Raw genomic sequence first — 19,973 nt, forward strand, 5'->3', positions numbered from 1 at the left:
TGGCACAGAGGATTCCAGTAGCCATGGCTCTCACAGCACATCCTCCAAGTCCATAATTTCTGATCTCTGTCATCTGCCTTCTCGTCTTAAAGGGCTGGTGATTTCTCAGACACCGTGCCTAAAATTTAAGTTTCTAGTTCTAGGTGGACTCCAACCAGAAGATTCTGTCTTAATAAAGGCATTTCCTCATGGAAATCTTAACACTCTTGTGGTCAAGTCACTTGCCAGCGGTACTCCGAGCCCCCACACCAAAGGGAGGGAGTGCCCTACGGGAGCCCTTAAAGACCTTCTCCATAGAAGAGGTAGGTTGATCTGTGAAGGGCATATGATGCTCTCCCTGTGAGAAGAGAAGGAGGGATGATGGAAGGGAAGTTCAGGGAAGAGTGAGTCTGCCCCTGAGTCTGGGCTGAAGATGCGTGTAGAACAGGTTGGAGCACAAGGCTGAAAAAGCAAAATGAGGCCAGATTGTTCTGAAGGCCGTGAATTGTAGCTAAAGGAGTGTAGCTTCCTGCAGGAAGAGACAAAGAAATGAATGAATAAAGGTTGCCCCAGTGTTTCATTTTCTAGTGGTGGTACCTTAAGGGTGGAGTCTGAATAAATACCCCACCCCAGGACTCGAATCTCTTCCAGCAGAATTTCTAGAACTCTGGTGGGGAACCAGGGCATCAGTGAAGGCCAGAAGCTTCCACCGCACCTCTGAAGCGAGTTCCCCTGCTTTTATGGTCTTCTCTCTACCCTCTGTCTGTGAGATCTGGCCCCTGAAGTAAGTTTATACAGTAAAGTGTCTGTATGGGACCCAGAACTGTAGAGAAGGTCCAGGGCAGACATTTCGTGTTAGAGAGGAGAAAAGTGATGTTCAGAGAGCTAAACCTTTCCTTCTCCATTTAGGTTGTGCAGATGTGAAGGAACTAGGATGAGAATCAGGACTCTTGAGCCCTAGTGCATGGCTGCCTGAGGATAGACTCTTCTTGCCTGCACAAGGCCACGGAAGCCAAGCTGGCCCTTAATAGGCAGTGGGGCCTGGGTGCTACCTTCAGTAGAAACTGATTCCATTATCACAGGCATCGGCTAATTTATGACCACGTCTTCAAGCTTGTCTGACTCCATTCAGGCCACTGAGAGAGGAGGAAAAATCAAACCCAGGCAGTGGGTCAGCTCTAGGAACCATGGCCAACACCTCCTGGTAGCCATTACTGAAGTAGGTATGAGTGTGTGTATACGTGTGAGAGAGAGAGGTTGATTGGCTCACACACTGATGGGAGAGGTTAGGTGAAGTTTTCCTGGATATCAGCCTCCCCAGGGTATCTCAGGATTGACTTTATGCTGTGTGATTGACAGGGACTGGACTAAGAGCTGAAGCAGGCCAGAGTTTAGGATTCCTCTTCCTGCATTTCAGCATGTGTCTTTGGTAACAGTGATGAAGTTCAGGGTGAACACAGACCCAAGTGCTAATTTTATGTGTTTTTCACCAGTGACACACTCTCTCCATCTTGGAGTGGGTTGCAATCACAGGCGGGCTTGGACACGTGTGCACCGCCTGTTGCAGGCATCTGACAGCTGGAGCCCATTTGTTAGAGGCAGACACGGGGCAGGGGGGCTCTGAGCTGGCCAGTGAGAGGGCATGTCGCTGGCTGGCTGGCCCAGCTGGAGCCTTCGTTGGCAGTAAAGGGGTTTTAATGTGGCCAAAGTAAGTGTGTCATCGGGCTGAGAACCGAGTGAAAGGGATTAAAGATCTAAAATATCACTTGACAGTTATTAGTTCTTTTGTTATTTTTTTGTGTCTATTCATCTACTTGATAATACAGTAACTGTTTTAGGTTTAATTGATTACAAATAGTTTTATGCTTTATTTATCTAAGAAGTACAAACAGAAGGCTAATTGATTCACTGTATCTTACAATGTTAGGGCTGGGAAGCCTCTCAGAAGTTGACTGGTCCCCTTTTCCCCATCTGATGTACCAGGAACTGAGGTCTACAAAGGTGAGCTGACTTAGCCCAGGATCATGAAGTGAGGCTGCAGATGAAGCTGGGGTCTCCCACCTCTGCCCACCCTGGAGTGTGCAAGAACTCTGTGTACAGCTGGTGTAGACCTGAGGTTGTCTCTTTGGCAAGCCGTGGTGGCTGATTTGGGAGTTCAGTCTCATTGGCAGCAACCAGAGGTGATGATTCTCTGGGTAAAGATATCTCAAACAGTGGCTTCCAGCCATGACTGTTTTGACTCAAAAAATACAAGCAGTCTAAAAGTTGAGAGTTATATTTTATTCAGTGGAAATTTTTAGGAGTTAAGCCCAGGAGGCAGCATCTCAAGTAACGGGAGAGAATAGCTGTGAGGAAGTGGGGGCGGGGAGGAGCCTGGTGTTATAGCAGTTTTGCAACAAAGGGCAGGTAGTCTGAACATCAAAAGATTATTGTTAACTAAAGAAAGCCAGATATCCCAAGTAAAGGAATTTAGTGCTTTTTCTGAGTATGGGAAGATTGGAGAGTCTGGGCTTACTGAAATCATGCCTTTGATATGCACCTCAGCTATCTGGGGCCAGAATCCAGTGCTTTTCACATCCTGAACTTCCTCCCCGCTCACTATAGGGAGTGGCTGTAGTCTGATGGCTGCTAGGGGGCAAGTATTCTTTCCTTCCTGAGTTTCCTCAGGGCTTACCAGCTCACCTTCCATGGTGGCTGCAATTGCTGATGACCCTGACATTCTTCATTTCTTGGTGTGGCAAGAAGTATTCCATTTCTCAATTCCATCCTATGTGTATGGAGCCCTGCAGTTTGTGAGGTGATTGGTATGCCTGCATCATCCTCTCTTATGTTCCCAGTGACCCTGTGCCACAAGGGTTAGCCCCATTTTATAGACGTAGGAACTTATGTCCTGGAGGTTAATCCTTAGGGGCTCTGCAACTTCCCAGTTTTCTCAAGATGATCATCTTTCCATCGATTTCCTCCGTCTCGCCTCCATCCTTCTACTACCAGGATTTTTTAAGAGCTTCCTCTCTTGTTCTGTGCTCCCCCATCCCTGCCAATTTCAGCTCAGTCCCTTGGACCCTCGGTCGGCTCCTGGAGTGAATGTGTAGCCAGGAAAGGAAACCATTGCAGAGGCAGGGGGTCTAGTTTCTTGCTTCTTCTGCTTCCTGACCAGACAGAGAAGTAATGAGCTTGGGCAAATCAGACCATCATTCATATTATTCTTTTGCTTCTTCACTGGCTTCTCTTAGGAACAAAAACTTAAGCCTTTCCTCTACCCAGCTGGCCCTAATGCTACCCCATTTATTTTCAGACAGTCCCCCATATATTTAAGTCTCCATCCTCTGCCTTCCAGACTTCATTCCTTAACGCCTTGTAGTCTGGTTCTTGAGCCCACAACCCAAGCGTGAGGGTCGCTGACATCCACTTGTTTGCCAAACTCAACAACTTTTCCTGGTCTCCTCACTCTTGTTCCATTCAGCAATGCTGGCCATCATCTTCCTTCTAGAAATTCCTCCACGGGTGTGTCTATCAGAAAAGGCCAGGCCATGCTGTGGTTTCCCATAATCCCAATCAAAGAGGCTGGTTTCTCACCCCTGATGACCTCTGGTTCTGCTGCATGTCCTGTCATCCAAGGCCCAGCCTCTACTGGAAATGTGGTCACTCCAGCAGAGGAAAGGGAACCCTCAGGTGTCTCACACCAGCTATAAATGTCCAGCTCAACATGACAGGTTGCTTTCACTTACTGCTCATTGGCTAAATACAGTCCTACATACCCGCTAACTACAAAGAGGAGTCAGGAACCCCCGTCCCCTGGGACTCCTGGAAGGGAGTCTGATGACCAGTGCCCATGACTGCCCTAGTCAGTATCACTCTGGCTCTTCCTACCACTCTGGATGCCTCTTCTTCACCTACTTTCTTGCCTACTCAATCTTCTCTCATCTTTCAACTCTTAAATTCAACAACCAGTATATTCCCATATGCCCTCTAAATTTTTTTTCTCCTTTATTTATTCTATTCCCTCCTCTATCTTTCTTTGCAAATATCTCCCATATGTGTATCTCCACCATGACCTCTTTCCTGATTTCCGATCTAAACTAGACATGTACAAAATAAAAATCTTCATCCTTCTCACCCAAAGTCAGTCCCTCCTCCCTCTTTTCCTACTTCAGAGATGTTGGAGGCCCAAACCAGTCTCTCTACTTCAGCAACCCTTCCCATCAGCCTTCTGCCACTGAGAGGAGACTCCTTGGTTTCACTCTCTCTACCCACAGCTGTGCTCCTAATGATCAGAGTTCCAAGTCCCTAGCTTGGCTCCCAGGGATGGAGGAGGCTGGTGGGCTGCCGTCTATGGGGTCACACAGAGTCGGACATGACTGAAGCGACTTAGCAGCAGCAGCAGCAGCTTGGCTGAAGTTGACCCCAGTGAGTGAAGGTGCCATTCTATTTCCAAACCCAACATCAGAACTTCATTTCAGTCCCATACTCTGCATACACTGGGAGTCTGAGCCAAAGGGTAATTCTAGGGAGGGTTTCCTTTTCTCAACCCCTCTTATTGCTTGCAGCAATCTCTGAGAAGCAATTCAGATTCAGGCCTCCAAATCTTCCCTGTGGTTCAGTCTCCTCTTGTTCTCAAAGCACTGAATTGTCTCTGTAACTCAGAGCTGTAGCAGCCCTTCCAATGGTGACTTTTGGATCCTATCATTTTATAAGAAGGGGAGCTGAGGTGCAGGGAGACCCAGTGACTCTGCCATCGTCCCAGTGACTCATCGAAGCCTCTTCCACTAGTCCTCTTGCTCTGAGAGTGATTTCGGCGCTCTGATTTGCCCAGGGCATGGAAGATGTTTGTGTGTGAGAAAGAGGAGAAAGTGAGGATGCTAAAACATGGCAGCTAGCTGGGCGCCTGCAGGCTGCGTGTAGCCACTTGTCACTGTTGGTTTAGGTCAGCCACCATGGGGCCCTGCCAAGCAAAAAACTTGGATGGCAATAAATAGAGCCATTTAGCTGTAACGGGGCTGAGCACACAGAGGGTGAGGCTTGGGAAGGAGATGGGTCCAAGGAGCTCTTGGCACATCAGGGGCTTGGTAATGCACTCTTTCCGTCTTGGAGAAGGCTGATTCAATTACGCCTGAGCACTTGGGGAGCATTGCCTCAGACGCCTCCTGCAGCCCCAGTGCCCTTGGCGGTCCCGGTGTCGACCTGCCTTCTGTCTGATTGGCCGTGTGGAGCCTGGCCAGATGGCCGCTGGGTCCTGGCGGCTTGGGAAGTGAGAACTCCACCTCCCGGGCCTGGCTGGCCCCTGCTCTGTGGGCTCCAGCTTTTGATTGGGAGATCCCAGGAGCTTGGAGCTGTCCTCTGAGGTTTCTGGGACCGGGTTGAAGGGAAGGACTTTGACAGGGTGAGTTTTGTCATTTGGTTCTTCACGGCCTTCAGCCTTCCTGCTTGTCGCAGGGGCCAGGGGCTGAGGAGTGAGGGTGGGATGGCTTCTGTGGGGGTTGGGGGTAGAGAGAGAAGCCTGTTGTGTGGTGTGGTGGCTGGGTCCTGGATTTGCGGACCGAGGCAGGTGGAAACCGAAGGCAGGAGGAGGTCTACCTGGAGCAGGCCTTGAATCTGCAGAAGCTCTTGGGGCTCTGCCTGACTTATGCAAGGTCCTGCATCTCAGGCCTCCGGTGGGACATGTCCCCTCTGGTTGGAACAATTTGTTCCCCTCCAGTCTCCTCTCCACTGACCTTCCTCTGGCTCTTCTGTCCCAGTCACAGTGGCCCCTGCAGCTCCTTACAGGTACCATGTATGTTCTTCCTCAGGGCTTCCTTCTGGCTCTGCTTTTTGCCTAGAACACTGTTCCCTCTCTGTCCCCTTGGCTAAATCTCTTCACTTTCTTCAAGTATGTGCTCAAACAAACAAAGCAAAACCTGACCACCATGTTCAATTCTGCAAACAAAACCCTCTTACCTGCCCCTTTTGTCTTTTTTCCCCCAACACTTAATAACTTGTAACGTACTGTTCTATTGTGCATATTTATTAGGTTTATTTTTAGTGTCTATTTTATTTATTAGGTTTACATTCTCTACTGGAATGTAAGCTCCCTGAGGACGAGGATCTTTGTTCCAGTCACTACTAGAAGAGTGTCTGGTACATAGTAGGCTCATCAAATAAATGAATGTGTCTGGAGAGAATTGGGGTAGTTGTTAACCCCACGTCATGGTGCATCAGAGAATCAGTTGGGTGTTGGCTGGGAACAGGCTTTCCAATAAATGAGGATCCAGTGTTTTTCAGGTTCACGCTCAAAGGCCGAGGGTGCACCACCAAGGAAGAGAGCACTGGAGGAGAGGTCTTTCAGGAGTGGATATGTGACATAGGCTGATGCCATTGGTTGGTTGAATTGGCCACTCAAATGGTGAGGTCTGCTATCTTGGGCATCCAAAACTATTGTGAGCTGAGCCATAGGTAGCTTATTAACGGCAGTAGCTAATCGGCTGACATGGACAGTAGCTTTCTTGGGTGGAAGGGAGGGGACGGAGTTACAGCTACATGCTGGGAGGTGGTATGGCCATAGTGAATCCCAACCTTGCTGTAACCTGTAGCCCACTGGCATGTCCATGAAAATGTCCATGCAAATGAATGACATATATTCAGGATCAGAAAGAAATATCTTGCCCCTTCCCTGGGTCATACCTTATGTGTAACCTTCTCTGGGGTCAAAGTGCAGAATGGGAGAGCCACGGAGTTTGGTGGGCATCAGAGGGCAGGTTCCCAAATGGCTTATGAGTCAAACTTTTCTGCTGCATCTGACACAGGTGACCTTCCTTGTCCCCCAGGCCCTGTCATTCTTTCCCAGACCTCCATTATCCAAGGCCCTCGGTTCTACACAGGCCTGGAAGTCTTGGAATCTGAACAAGCTGCTGTTCAGCATTGCTAATTGCTCTCATACATAATCCCAGTTATTTTGAAAAGGGTATCATATAATTAGAAGGGGGTGCACCTGTGATCAAGAGGGGCTGTGCCTGTGATCAAGACAAAGTGCTCATGTGCTTGGCATGCCTGTCTGTGACATCGCACGGTCTTGATCACAGCCTTAGTTAAATATTTCATCCTTTTCATTACTATTAAGCTGGACAGGTTCTTAGTTTTCCCTTTTGGTTCATAACTTTACACCTTGGCACAGGTTTATTCCAATATGCTAACATTAGGATTTGTACATCAATTATGTCACCCAACTCTTCTTCTCTGTTCCACATTAAATCTAGTTGCAAAATTGTAACAGAAGGATCCATTTTTAGGCCCTTTTTCTCTGGAGTCTAAAGTATAGGGTGTCCATGCAGGGGCACTGGGTACGGAGGGCCTCAGCAGCTGAAACATTTTCTATTGTCTCTAAAACTCGGGCAGTGGGGCCTCCAGGCTCAACGACTTTGGAATTGTGGAAAATTCTAGAGCCAGGTGCGTTTTTGTAGCCAGATGACTCACCCAAAGGCGTCTTCCTCCTCTAAACCTTCACACTGTTTCTTCACTCAAAACCAAACCAAGCTCAGGTGGTTGGCCGAGCCTGGAGGAAGTCCAGGCCTACTGCTGGAACCAAGGGACCCAGTACCACTGATGTCCACGCATGGGCTCTTGGTGCCCCTGTGGGGCCATGACCCACAGGCAAAGAGCCCTCTAGACTCCCTGTCACTGACTTCTAAATTTGTCACCAAACAAAATTCATTTGGCCCTACGCATAGCAACCCAGAGGCCGAGGCCAAAGGTTGACCTAATCTTTGCAATCAAGAGGGACTTTGCAGTGATTAAAGAGCCATTTCCTGCTCATGTGTGGACACTAGCAGCTTCCAAGTCATATAGAAGAGGAGCTGACAGGCAGAGCCCTGGGACAGTGGCTGGTCCTGGCGGGGGCAGAGTCTGGGCGGGGGTGGGGGGTGAGAGTTGGAGGGGTGTCTACACCCAATATGCAACTCTCTTGTGAGACCATCTTAGTACTTTCCTCTGCAGTGTGTGTACACTTGGGGGATTGTTCACTATCAACAGTCCATGTTGGTGGCAGGGCAGGCTTGAGTTTGAGTGGAGATAGGTGTCCTGTGTGAGCTATGGTTACCTTCCAGTTATTTCCAGAGCTTGAAAAAACTGGAGGAGAAAGGCCAGAGAATGCCCCACGACTAGAGAATGGAGTATACACTTCACGGGGTCCTCCTTCTTACAGAAGGATGAAGAGGGCCCATGGGAGGTCAGGCCTTAGCTGAAAATAGAGAACTTGGGGAGGAAATGGATGTGAATTAGGATGCTTTAAGACGCAAGTGATAAAAATCTAACCCCAAATATCTTAAGCAAAGCAAGGAGTTTATTATTGGTTGAAGGCCCTGGGGTAGAGGTCTGGCTCACATGGCATCACTGGGGCTCTGTTCACTCAAGTCCTTGGCTCTGTGCCCTGCTGCCACTGGCTTTGTTCTACAGATGGCTTCCCCCTGGGATGCAGCAGATGACTGCTGACAGCCTTAGACTCATGTGTTCCCCACTTGGCACCAACACTGGATCAAAGCGACTTCTATATCCCAGTTTATTTTGAGAAGACATGAGACTAGTGCTGTGTGGTCATTTGCCAGAGGGTTGGGCCAGGAGGGCGTGGTCATGAGGACGGGCCAGCTGATAGAGCTCCATGACCGTGGGGAGCTGAGTATCCCCAACAGGAGCCAAGACGATACTCCACTTCTTCCTTCACCCTCTCCAGAGGCTCATCTCTCTTCCGTTTAGCACTTCCCAGGGCCAAGGGCTAATAATTTGAGGTTAGAATGAGAAAGACAATTTGTAGGAATAAACACACATTTTTGCATTTCAGATCATTTGTGCATGTAGCTGAGAAATTGTACTGATCCAGTTACTTTGGCCTGTTTCCTGTTTCCCCTTTTTTTGAACAGTAATGTGTATAGCAGTTATCTTGGGCTTGTCCCATCATTATATGTTGGGTGTGTAAGAGGCAGATAATGTCACTCTGGTTCTGGGTCTTTAGTGGAGACCCCATAGAAGAGGACCCACACCATGGGACCTCACTGGTGTTTGGGCCTGATTTAGATGAAAAGTTCCTGGAAGTTAAGCTGCTGCCATAATGGAGTGAGATCCGGGGTCCCTGGGGGAGAGCATAAGGGCATTTTGCACACTGAAGGCTGTGAATTATTACAGCAGAATGTTTATAGTTGTGGCAGGGTGTATTTCAAAAGATGCTTGTGATGGTCTCTCCCATCCACGTGTTCTGTTTGCAGTGTGACCGCACGGCCTATCATTAAGAGGCAGAATCTTTGTTCTCCTTCCCTGAACCTGGCTGGGGTTTGCAACTGTTTCAGCAAGCAGAGTGTGGGTGAGTGGTTCTCTGAGCTTCTAAGACTGGGTCCTAAAGGTTGATACAGGTTCAGATTGGTTCTTCCTCTTTTAGGGCATTAGTTGTGGGGAAGCCCAGGCCAGGTGAAGAGGCTACATGTAGGTGTTTTGGCCAATAGCCCTGCCATCAGTTGGCAGACATCCGAGTGAGGAAGGCTTTCCTCTCCAGCTCCAGCCCTGCTCTTACTATAACTGTGGGACAGACCCACTGAGCTGAGCCTCCCATCCTCCCAAGCCATAAGAGATAACAGTAGTAGGAGAAGCAACAATAATAATAGTAGTAATAATAATAAATGTTTCATGTCACAAAGTTTTTTTTTTTTTTTTTTTTTTTTACACAACAATAAATAATGGGAATGCTTTCTATGAAGATCACAGAGGGGTCTTAACTATCTACAGTCTTGAGATGAGGTTGGCCCATGGCTACTGAAACTCTATATTTCAAGAACAATTTGGGTTGGAAGGTGGCACCCAGTGTGTGGAGTCAATTTGGGAAGGCAGTGTTGGCACCATCTTCAGAAGGTCTAGGTAGGTATAGGGGACTGAAGATGACACCTGACCTTGACCCAGAGTCCTTCCATGGACAGGAAGTCACTATTCTCAGAGCCTGTATTTCCAGGGAGCTACAAGAAAGCAGTGGAGGCTGGTGGAGGCCAAGGAACACCCTTTTGTTTGTGAGGGGTGTGCTGTTCGACCAGTTTCTTGGTCCAGAATCGTCATGCACAGACATCTGCCCAGTCTGTAGGCCACTACCACCCTGGCCTGGTAGCAGAAAAATCTGCAGAGTTAAGTGGCTTCAATGAGCTGTTCTCTAGGCAGTTCATTTATGATGTGAATATTTGGAAAGAACCTCTATTGAGATATAGATGTTGTGAAGGTCATTTTCACCTGGGAATCTTTTCTGGCATAATGGATGCAGAGATTGCCCAAGCTGCCCTCTAAGACTTAGTGAAAGAGTTTTTTTCTCTGGTTTTCTTGGAACTCAGGGCCGGTTTCAGAGAGTAAAGCTCTCAGTGATAATGCAGCCCATTTATGGAAAACTTCCGGCGAGGAGGGAGCTGTGCTAAGTGCGTCCATGAACATCACAGCAGCTCTCTGGGGGGAGTGTCAGGATGTCCATTTTATAGGTGAAGAACTGAGGCCTCAGAGACAAGGCTACTTGCAGAGAACACATAGCTGAAAGAGCCAGGGTTTCAATCCCTGTGGCTCAGTCTCAGTGTCAAGTGTCCCATCTATTCTTGTCAATATACAGAGATGGAAAGGGAGCCAGGGTGCAGGAGAGCATTGTTTAGTATATCAAAGGAGCATGGGAGTTAATGGAAAGAAACAATCTGAGCAAGAAACTAAAGCAGTGTTGGATTATAAACCAAGTATAAAATAAGTATTGATGAGCTCATGCTGATATAAATACATGACTGAATATAAAAGTAAATGGGCAGGGACCTCCCAGGAGGTCCAGTGGTTGAGAGTTGGCTTTGCAATGCAGGGGATGTGGGTTAGATCCCTGACTAGGGGACTGGGATCCCCATGCCCTGAAGCAGCTGAGCCTGCAGATGGCAACTGGAGAGTTCATGTGTCACGGTGGAAGATCCTGCATGGCGCAACAAAGATTCAAGAGCTGCCGCTAAGACCTGATGCAGCCAAATAGATACATAGATATATTTTTAAAATAGGGAAGAACAGACAAACCTTCTGCACAGAAGAATTCCAAATAATTTACGTAGATACTCCACCCTGATGGAGGTGGTGCCTTCCTCTACACCCTGTAAGTGTGGGCTGTATGTGTGACTTCCCTCTAGAGAGTGAAGCATGGAAAGGGGGAGAATGTAGAGTCACTTCTCAGTGGAGAAATCTGACAAGCACGGCATCAGCCAGGTGATCAAGGTCAACATCAACCGTGATATAAGTCTTGTGCATAGCATGCCCCTTTCAGATGATGCGATGAAAATGACATTTTACCTCTACAATCTTCCTTTCAACAACCCATGGCCCTAGTCTAATTAAGAGAAAAACATCAAACAAATCACAACAGAGGGAATTGTACCAAATACCTGACCAACACTCCTCAAAACTGTCAAGGACATCCAAACAAGGCAAGTCTGAGAAATAGTCACAGCAAGTGTTGCCTAAGGAAATATGATGAATAAAGCCTAGAAAAAGTCATTAGGTAAAAACTAAGAAAATTTGAATCTGGTGTGAACTTTAGTCAACAATAGTGTATTAATATTGGTTCATTACTTGTATCAATTGCACCATGCTAGCTAAGATATTGGGAGAAGACAATGGCACCCAACTCCAGTACTCTTGCCTGGAAAATCCCATGGATGGAGGAGCCTGGTAGGCTGCAGTCCATGGGGTCACTAAGAGTCGGGCACGACTGAGCGACTTCACTTTCACTTTTCACTTTCATGCATTGGAGAAGGAAATGGCAACCCACTCCAGTGTTCTTGCCTGGAAAATCCTAGGGACGGTGGAGCCTGCTGGGCTGCCATCTATGGGGTTGCAGAGAGTCGGATACGACTGAAGCGACTTAGCAGCAATAGCAGCAGCAGCATAAGATGTTAATAATAAGGGAAACTGGGAACTCTGTATCATCTTCACCATTTTTTTTTCCTGTAAATCAAAGACTATAATAAAAAAAAAATTAAGTTCTTTAAAAAACAAAACAAGACACCATAACAGGTCAAGAAAGTAACTGCAGAAGAAAGTGAAGAAGTGAAAGTCTCTCAGTTGTGTCTGACTCTTTGCAACCCCATGGACTATTCAGTCCATGGAATTCTCCAGGCCAGAATACTGGAGTGGGCAGCCTATCCCTTCTCCAGTGGATCTTCCTGACCTAGGAATCGAACTGGGGTCTCCTGCATTGCAAGTGGATTCTTTACCAACTGAGCTACCAGGGAATCCCACAGAAGAAGGTAAAAAGCTTTATATTTTAGTATTTTTAAAAATAATTTTATTTATTTATTTTTGGCTGTGCTGGGTCTTCATTGCTGCATTGGCTTTTATTCATTTGTGGTGAGCAGGGGCTACTCTTTAACTCTCTGGTTGTGGTGTGTGGGCTTCTCATTGTGGTGGCATCTCTTGTTGTGAAGCACAGGCTCTAGGCTGTACAGGCTTCAGTAGTTGTGGCTCCCTGGTTCTAGAGCCCAGGCTCAATTGTTGTGGCGCATGGGCTTAGGTTCTCCATGGCATGTGGCATCTTCTCCGATCAGGGATCAAATCCGTGTCTCCTGCGTTGGCAGGTGAGTTCTTTACCACTGAGCCACCAGGGAAAGCCCACATGGAGAATAGTATTGAGATTCCTTAAAAAACTGAAGAGGAAGCTACCATATGAAACAGCGATCCCACTACTGGGCATATATCTGGAGAAAATTATTATTTGAAAAAATACATACAGCACAGTGTTCACTGCAGGGCTATTTACAATAGCCAAGTAGCCAAGACGAGGTAGCCACCTATATGTCCATCGACAGATGAATGGATAAAGATGTGGCATGTATATACAGTAGAATATCACTCAGCCATAAAAAGAATGAAATAATGCCATTTCCAGCAACATGGATGGACCTTGAGATTGTCATACTGAGTATAGTAAGTCAGACAGAGAAAAGACAAATATGATATTGCTACAAATATCCTCAGTCAACATTCATTTGTGTGCCTGAGATCTTCGTCTGGGTGGAGCCTGGGGTCAGGGGGCTGGCTCTGGGTCTTTCCCCATCCTTGGGCTTATGTGACTCACCTTCCTGCCTCCATCCTAAATGAGCTGGACACCATGGGACCCTCGCCATATATTTTGCTTTAGGCCCTCTCTGAAATACCCAGATAGTAATATTTGATGCAAATATCCTGAGTTGTTTTGCAGATGTGAAAACCTCCCACCAAATGAAAGATGTTAGCTAATCGATGACCATGAGCACATAACCCCAGGCCTCCTGGAGCCTAGGGACTGATAATATTAAGCTCTACCATCACCCTGCTACCTCACCATCAGCAAGTAGGAGAATCCATGTACAAGCTGATCACCTACCCTGGAACCCCCCACCTCCCACCACCAGGTGATTTGCTGAAACCCTTCTGGGAGCTTGTTTTTTTTTTTTTTTAGGGCATGAGCCACTCGTCTCCTGGCCCTGCAGTAAATCTTTTTCTGCTTGAAGCTCCGATGTTTTAATGTGTTGGAGTACATGAACTAGTGCTAACAAGCTCCTCTTGTGTTCATTTTCCTCTCTCGTCATCAGGTGCCTGGAGCTGCTGGCTTTTCCCTGCCAGGCAGGAGACCCCGAAGCTGCTCTGTCCTCCCTCCCCTCTGTAGGCTGGGGAGGACATCTTTCCGATCCTTGGATAAAATCCCTCCTGTCAAGATCATCCATCAGTATCTTCCTGAACATTCCCAAAGGCCCTCTGAGGTGGAACTTAATGAGGATGGGCTTTGTCTTGGGTGGAGAGGTCTTCCGTATCCCTTAAAATTTCCATCTGTCTCCATCCGCTGATTCAACCAATGCTGCTCTAGTTTCTCTCTTATGCCAGGTGTTAGGAATACAAGGGTGAAAAAAGACAGTTCCAACCCTCAAGGTGCTTATATTCTGGTAGGGCAGAGGGTAAGTAAATGGATAATTCAAGGCAATGCCATACATGTTACCTAGAAAAGGAAATGGCAACCCGCTCCAATATTCTTGCCTGGAGAATCCCATGGACAGAGGAGCCTGGCAGGCTATACAGTCCATGGGGTCACAAGAGTTGGACATGACTTAGTGACTAAAGAGAGAGAGAGAAGGTTTTTGGGACGCAGCAGAAGAGCCTGAAACCCAGTCTTGGCGGGTCAGGAAAGTTATAGCTTACAGAAGTTACAGCTGAGACCTATAGTGAAATTTCTCTACCAAGGGGACTTCCAGTCCAGACTTGAGTCTCCTTTCCCTGGAGCAAGTGCTAGAGAGAACTGGAGAGGATGAAGGTCCTCAGGCTTGGAGGAAATAGGAGGGAGGAAGGGAGGATGCAGGAAAGGGAAGTGGATGGAGGGCGATGCACATCATCGGCACCAGGCCCTGGGTCAGCAGGGGACGAGTGGCCCTGCTGGCTGGGCACTGAGCCCATGTGCTGCTGGCCGGGTGCCCACCCTTCCTTCCTTCGCCCCAGGACCAGGCTAAGCTTCCATGGGGACCTGAGTGACCCCAGCTGGAACCAGAGGGCTGCAGGGCCTGGAGCTATCAGCCTGGACTTTGTCATCAGCTTCTTGGCAGGGTCATGATGGCAGAATGGTTTATCCCACCTCAGCTGGAACAGGATGTGGGGGGCACGTGGTGGTGGGGTTTGCCGACCTGCCAGCCCAGTCGCTCTTCTCCACTTTTCTTCCTGGATCTGACCAAGTGAGAATAAACACAGCAAACTTTTAGTCCAGCCTCCTGGGGCCTTGGTTTTGATCTACCCAGGGCATTTCTGGACACCCTCTGCTGCTCTTTTTAGCCAGACCTTTGTTGTGTTTGTGCAAGAAGAGGTTGAGGTCATTGAGGATCTGGTGGATACCCTGACCTCGGCTCTGGGGAATGTTCTGGAGGCGCCGAGCCAAAGTGCTGTGTGTCCTGTCGAAGCTCCATAGATGTTCAAGAGCTGAGGGCTTTCAGGGTTTAGAAGAGTGTTTGGAACATCCAACCCAACTTCCTTCCCTGAGGATTTCCAGCAGCAACACCCCCCGCCATGACAGACTGGAACCACTTGGGAGTGCACTTTCAAGTTACACCCCCTCAGTGATTCAGACCATCTCCTGGGTGCATGGTGAATCAGGGCAGTGGGAGGTGTGCGTGTGTAAGAATGTGACCTAACCAGGCTGTGTTGGAGCAGACGCATGTGACTGGAAACTGAATCCCCTGCCTGGATGCCTCTAATTAAGGTACTTCCTACCATGCGTGCTAAGTGGTATTCATTCTCACTGTTAGAGAACTCGATCATTAGAGGGGATACCTGCCTCCCAGAATTTATTTCATTGGTTCTTGTTGGAGGGAGGAGCATAATCTTTGGAGTCAGACCATCGCAGATTTTTATCTCCCTTCTGCCACTGAATATATATGACCAACTTTGGGGACTGTTTTCCCCATGTGTGAAATGGGGATAACAATGCCTGCTTCTCAGAGTTGCCATGGGGTTTACGAATGTGAAGAGTTTATCCTAAGGCCTGGCTGTCAATCAGTATCTGCCCCTTTCTTCAGTCCTCCTGGCCTCCAGAGAACCGAGTCCCTTCCGCATCTGTGAGGCTGGGCTTGTGATGAGTGACATCGGCTTTCACATCCCCTCTGTTTTCCTTACAACAAATGAAAGCATCAGTTCACTTTCATTAAACACACAGAACAAGCAAACTGGGCGTACATTTGTCTGCTTGGGCTGCCATGCAAAGTGCCACAGACTGGGTGGCTTAAACAACAGAAATTTCTTTTCTCACAGTTCCAGGTGCTAGAAGTCCACGATCAGGTGTCATCAGGATTGGTTTGTTCCAAGACCACTCTTCTTGGCTTGGAGATGGCCATCTTCCCCCTGCATCCTCACAGAGCTTTTCCTTCTTACGTTTCTGTGTCTGTAATCTCCTCTCCTTACAAGGACGCGAGTCATATTGGACTGGGGCCCACTCTAATGACCTCACTTTAAATTAATTACCACTCTCGGGTATTTAGACTCTATCTCTAAATACAGTCGCATTGGAAGGTACTAATGGTTAAGACTTTAACATATGAGTTGAGGAGGGGTGGGGGTTGTACAACTCAGCCCATGCCAAGATGTCACAGGAAAACCCAGGTGTTTAAGATAGTTGAGCTGGAAGTGACAAGCCGAACATGGTTCGTTTCCCTGTGGTCCTGTCCCAAGGGTCCAGCTGGGTGGAAGCTGTCCACCTGGGCCACTGCCGGGGCTCAGCCTTGTGTGGGCATCTCTGCCCTCTGGACTGGCCAGTTGTGGACTGTGTTTCTATCGCTGAAACACTTTGCAGTGCTTTTTAGAGGTAATTCCTGCTTGTCAGCAGCCACATTTCTTAATCAGCCACTCATTCATTTCTCTGAAGGCTCCTGACACTTCTGACTAGCTCCAGAGGGCCTGGTGTGGCACAGATAACTGTGAGCCCACGAATCCAAGTGCTCTCACTGCCTGGGAGCCAGCCAGGAGTTCCAGCTCCTTCCATTATTCTTAGCCTTGAGATGGTGGGAGCAGGCGTGTCAAAGCCAGACTTAGGTTTTTGCAAGCATATTTTGGCCTCCCTGCCTCCCTATTTTTATTTCCTTCATATTTGGAAAGAGAAAATTCCCAGACATGGGCCTGGGAAGCAGGCTGTTCTCAGGTCAGCTGGTGCCCGGTGCCCCTTCTGGCCTCTGCTTGTGCCAGGGGAAGTGATGTGATGCTTCAGCTGGCTGCAAGGGGTTCCCCCCACCCCCATCCCAGGAGCCGATGGTCACCCCACCCCCGGGGAAGGGTCTGTTTTCTTGCAGTCCTTGCTTCCTTCCAGATGAGTTGGGGCACAAAGCTGTGCAGGCAGCTGCCCAGGTGGAGGGAACGTCTAGACCTGGGTCTTGGGTCTTGTTCTATTGTTTCTATTGGAATCATGCTCCCGCTCATCAGACCTTGCAGACTAGCAGGCTGGTAGCTGCCAAGTTCATCCAGACTCTACCTCAGAAAAGTGGGCGGTATCGATATTTAGCCCTGTCGGCTGCCCCTGCCTTTTTTTTTTTTTTTTTAATGCACCACATAGCTTGTGGAATCTTAATTCCCTGACCAGGGATTGAACCTGGGTCCAACAGCAGTGAAAGCCTATGTCTTAACAACTAGACTGTCAGGGAAGTCGGCCCCTGCCTTTTTTGCACCTCGTTGTGTGATCACTGACCTCAGCTGTTGGAGCACAGACATACCCCTTCCCTTCTAGCCATGCAGCACAGGAGACATGAACCCAGAGGAAGGGACCCTGCCCTAGTATGTCTCACTGTGGTGAGCTCTGATACTCAGCTGTATCAGACTCTTAGCCACCCCATGGACTGTAGCCTGCTAGACTCCTCTATCCATGGGATTCTCCAGGCAAGAATATTGCAGTGGGTTGCTATTTCCTCCTCCAGGGGATCTTTCCAACCTGAGGACTGAACCCATGTTGCTTGCTTTGGCAGGTGGATTCTTTACCACTTGCACCACCTGGCCTGGAAGCAAAGCCTGTGCTCCTTGCCTGGTTTAGGTGTTGCCTAGGTGATGTCATCTGTGGGTGGGGGCGGGGTCATTTATCTTTTTCACTGTCCTAAGACGGTTTTGGCGGTAGTGGCTGTTTGAATGAGGACTGACCCCCCAGCTGGGAGAGTTCCTGTAACCTCCATCCATCAGCAAAAGGGCTTGGGTGTGAATGAGAATGAAACAGCCCCAAACATTTATTTGGCTTTTACAAACATTTAACATTTTTTTTTTCTCTCCTGCTGTGTCTTTTCTGGGGACAGGCAGTAATGATCTCTTGTTTTATCTCCTCTTCTCCTTTGCAAGGGCGATGTGTTTGTGAGTAAGTGTGCAGTTATTTCATGAATCATAAGTATCAATGTTCTTTTCAGGAAAGAAGTCACTAAAATATCCACTCACCCCTACTCCAAGCAAATTTAGTGGAGTGAGCACTTTGTCTGGTTGAGGGGAGCTAGGAGAAGGCGATGGCACCCCACTCCAGTACTCTTGCCTGGAAAATCCCATGGATGGAGGATCCTGGTAGGCTGCAGTCCATGGGATCTCTAGGAGTCAGACACGACTAAGAGACTTCACTTTCACTTTCCACTTTCATGCATTGGAGAAGGAAATGGCAACCCACTCCAGTGTTCTTGCCTGGAGAATCCCAGGGACGGGGGAGCCTGGTGAGCTGCCATCTATGGGGTCGCACAGAGTCGGACATGACTGAAGTGACTTAGCAGTAGCAGCAGCAGCAAGCCTGTACTTGGGACAGAGTAGAGGTCGGTAGTGGGGGACTGAACCTTCTAGAACTCTTTCAGATATGTCTGGTGGAATAGTAAGGTCTCCTGAAATCATGGCTAGGGCCAGGTGGGCGAAGGATCTCAGGTGGGTGTAGCCTGGAGAATCCAGAAGTTGTAGAAAAGCATCTCCATTGTCTCGGGCCATCTTGTGACTGCCTCTGCCTGTGGTTCCAGTGGGTGGAACTAGGATGAGTGGGTAGCTATGATGGTGTGGTCAATTGCTGCCCATTGGAAGGACTGACTTCCTGGTGCAGAGGTATCCACTGTGGCTGAGGATTGAGGAGGTCGGAGGCTGGCTGGTCCCTCAGCTGGAGTTATGTGCTGATGACCGATTGACCATCATAGCTCTGCCTCTGAGCTTCCCCCTGAGATTTTGTGTTTAGCCTGGAGCACAGCAGCTGGAGGCCCTTCCTCCCTTCTTCCATTCCTTCTTTGTTGTCCTTTGTTTCTTACTTGTTCCCTTAGGGACAGGACTCTCTGAGACAGAGCTACAGAAAGGCACAGTTGCGAGGTAGAATTGTTTTGTGCTCAGGGTCTCTGACTGTTTTCTGGAGTCTCCCACCCCTGAAGACAGGCTTTGAGACTGCCCATAGCGCCCACCAGCAGCCCATAGATGTGCTCTCACTAGCTGCAACAGCCTGGGCTGTGACCTTCTCTCTGGGCTCTTGCTATGGGACTATAGCTGATCCAACAAACCCATTTGCCCCACCTTCCAGGGGTTTTGAGCTTCCCTGGTGGCTCAGCTGTAAAGTATCTGCCTGCAAGGCAGGAAACACAGGAGACGTGTGTTCGATTCTTGGGTTGGGATGATCCCCTGAGGAGGAAATGGCAACCAATTCCTGTATTCTTGCCTGGAGACTCCCATGGACAGAGGAGGTGGGTGGGCTACAGTCCATGGGGTCGCAAAGAGTTGGACATGACTGAGCACAGCACACACACCAGAGGTTTCAGTGAGATGGGATTTCTGTGCGGAGGCAGGCAGACGAGGGGCAGAGAAAGGACCAGGCGTTTGGAGCAGATGGCATCTTCCTGATGGATTGGTCCAGTTCCCCCCAGAAACCAGGTGGACTGCTCAGCTGAGAGTCAAGATCAGGATTCTCTGTCCACACAATTATTGCCTCTTAAGGCTGAGGCCAGAGAAAGTTTCCCCCTTCTGCTAAGTCACTTCAGTCGTGTCCAACTCTGTGTGACCCCATAGATGGCAGCCAACCAGGCTCCCCCATCCCTGGGATTCTCCAGGCAAGAACACTGGAGTGGGTTGCCATTTCCCCCTTCTACCCACAATATAAAGTTGTGTAACTTCCATTCATCCCCACGTTTCCTACAAGCAGGTCATTACCTGCTTACCAAACAATTTTTTTTTTTTCAGCCCATCTTTCCTTTCTGGTTTTAGCTCACAACTTTGTCCTCTACCCCACGTCTCCCTGGAGTGGGTTGCCATTTCCCCCTTCTATCCACAATATAAAGTTGTGTAACTTCCATTCATCCCCATGTTTCCTACAAGCAGGTCATTACCTGCTTACCAAACAATTTTTTTTTTTCAGCCCATCTTTCCTTTCTGGTTTTAGCTCACAACTTTGTCCTCTACCCCACGTGTCCCTCCCTACTGACCCTGATGCCCCTGTCTAGGACAGGGTGGAGTCCACTGGCCAGGGGCTCAGGGGACTTTGGGCTCTGGCAAGGCTGTAC

The sequence above is a fragment of the Bubalus kerabau genome, chromosome 11 (assembly GCF_029407905.1).
Source record: "Bubalus kerabau isolate K-KA32 ecotype Philippines breed swamp buffalo chromosome 11, PCC_UOA_SB_1v2, whole genome shotgun sequence".
NCBI lineage: Eukaryota > Metazoa > Chordata > Mammalia > Artiodactyla > Bovidae > Bubalus > Bubalus kerabau.